Source organism: Petromyzon marinus, unplaced genomic scaffold (assembly GCF_048934315.1).
Source record: "Petromyzon marinus isolate PM22_M1 ecotype Great Lakes invasive population unplaced genomic scaffold, UKy_Petmar_22M1.pri1.0 PM_G_Scaffold_8, whole genome shotgun sequence".
In the NCBI taxonomy this organism is placed as follows: domain Eukaryota; kingdom Metazoa; phylum Chordata; class Hyperoartia; order Petromyzontiformes; family Petromyzontidae; genus Petromyzon; species Petromyzon marinus.
In genome coordinates this window covers 5,762,501-5,765,000 of record NW_027423035.1, presented here as the reverse complement: position 1 = coordinate 5,765,000, position 2,500 = coordinate 5,762,501, and positions in this window count along the sequence as shown.

Below are 2,500 nucleotides of genomic sequence, written 5' to 3'. Positions count from 1 at the left end.
AGAAATGCCTCGGAATGGGAAAACGGGTCATTTTTGTGTGGCCACATTGCATAGGAACGGCATGAAACTTCCAGAGGCATTTGCAGCAGGAATGCATGTGCACTCAAAAACGTCTATATTTTTCACGGATAGACCCCGTGAAACGCTATAAATTGGCGGGGATGTCTCTCTTGTGGCTCACGGGCGCTGTTAGTTAGGGTCGCACAGAAATCCCTCGGAATGGGAAAAGGGGTCATTTTCGTGTTGCCACATTGCGTACGAACGGCATGAAACTTCCAGAGGCATCTGCAGCAGAAATGCATGTGCACTCAAAAACGTCTATATTTTTCACGGATAGACCCCGTGAAACGCTAGAAATTGGCGGGGATGTGTCTCTTGTGGCTCACGGGGCTGTTAGGGTCGCACAGAAATCCCTCGGAATGGGAAAACGGGTCATTTTCGTGTTGCCACAATTGGCATACGAACGGCATGAAACTTCCAGAGGCATTTGCAGCAGAAATGCATGTGCACTCAAAAACGTGAATATTTTTTCACGGATAGACCCCGTCAAACGCTCGAATTTGGCGGGGATGTTTCTCTTGTGGGTCACGGGGCTGTTCGGCTCGCACAGAACTCCCTTGGTCCACCTGATTCGTGCATACAGGCAGCAACTAAAACTCTGTAAACCTGCTGTGAGGACATCTAAACAGTGGACCAGTGAGGCTGTGGAAGATTTGCGGGCGTGCTTAGACTGTACTGACTGGGATATGTTCACGACTGCTACCAATAGTCTGGATGAACTCACAGAGGCTGTGTACATCAGCTTCTGTGAGGACTGCTGTATCCCAACACGTACCAGGGTGAACTTTAACAACAACAAGCCCTGGTTCTCAGCAAAGCTCAAAAGGTTGAGGTTGGAGAAGGAGGAAGCGTTTAGGAGTGGGGATAGAGACAGATTCAAGGAGTCGAAGAACAGGTTTAGCAAAGCGGTGAGAGAGGCTAAACGACTGTACTCAGAGACACTAAAACACCAGTTCTCTACTAACGACGCTGCTTCTGTCTGCCAAAGGGCTCAGGCACATCACCAACTACAAACCCAGAGCGCCCCACACCACTAACGACTCCCGCCTAGCCAACGACCTGAACGAGTTCTACCGTAGATTTGAAAGACAATTGGACTGTCCTGAACCACCCCTTCCCACCCAAGAGGCCCCATCCCCCACCCATACTACAGAAACGACTCTCTCCTTTCAGGAGGGAGAAGTTAATGGGCTTTTCAAGAGGCAGAATCCACGCAAAGCAGCCGGGCCGGACTCTGTCTCTCCAGCCACCCTCAGGCACTGCGCTGGCCAGCTGTCTCCGGTGTTCACCAACATCTTTAACACCTCCCTGGAGACATGCCATGTACCAGCCTGTCTCAAGTCCTCCACCATCATCGCTGTGCCCAAAAAGCTAAGGCCAACAGGACTAAATGATTACAGACCGGTCGCCCTTACATCTGTGGTAATGAAGTCTTTTGAGCGCCTGCTCCTGGCACACCTCAAAGCCATCACAGACCCTCTCCTGGACCCCCTTCAGTTTGCCTACAGAGCCAACAGGTCTGTGGACGACGCAGTTAACATGGCCCTCCACTTCACCCTACAGCATGTGGACGCCCCAGCATCCTACGCCAGGATCCTGTTTGTGGACTTCAGCTCTGCCTTCAACACCATCATCCCTGCCCTGCTTCAGGACAAGCTCTTCCAGCTGAACGTGCCCTACTCCACCTGCAGGTGGATCACAGACTTCCTCTCTGACAGGAAGCAGTGCGTTAAGCCGGGAACAGAAGTCTCTGACTCCAGGTCCATCAGCACGGGAACTCCTCAGGGCTGCGTCCTTTGCCCACTGCTCTTCTCCCTGTATACCAACAGCTGCGCCTCCAATCATCTGTCCGTCAAACTCTTGAAGTTTGTCGGACGACACCACCCTCATTGGGCTGATCTCTGGTGGGGATGAGTCTGACTATAGGTGGGAAGCTGACAACCTGGTGACCTGGTGTAGCCAGAACAACTTAGAGCTAAATGCTCTAAGGACAGTTGAGATGGTTGTGGACTTCAGGAAGAATACAGCCCCACTCACCGCCATCACCCTGTTAGACTCCGCAGTCAAAATTGTGGAGTCCTTCCGCTTCCTGGGCACTATTCTCTGCCGGGACCTCAAGTGGGAACTGAACATCAGCTCCCTCGCCAAGAGAGCTCAACAGAGGATGTACTTTCGACGGCAGCTGAAGAAATGCAACCTGCCAAAGACAATGATGGTGCAATTCTATACAGCGATCATTGAATCCATCCTCACCTCCTCCATAACCGTCTGGTACGCTGCTGCCACTGCCAAGGACAAGAGCAGACTGCAGCGTATCATGCACACTGCTGAGAAGGTAATTGCCTGCAATCTACCAACCCTCGAGGACCTGCACACGACAAGGAGCATGAGGCGAGCGAGGAAGGTTGTGGCCGATTCCTCGCACCCTGGACACTCTCTG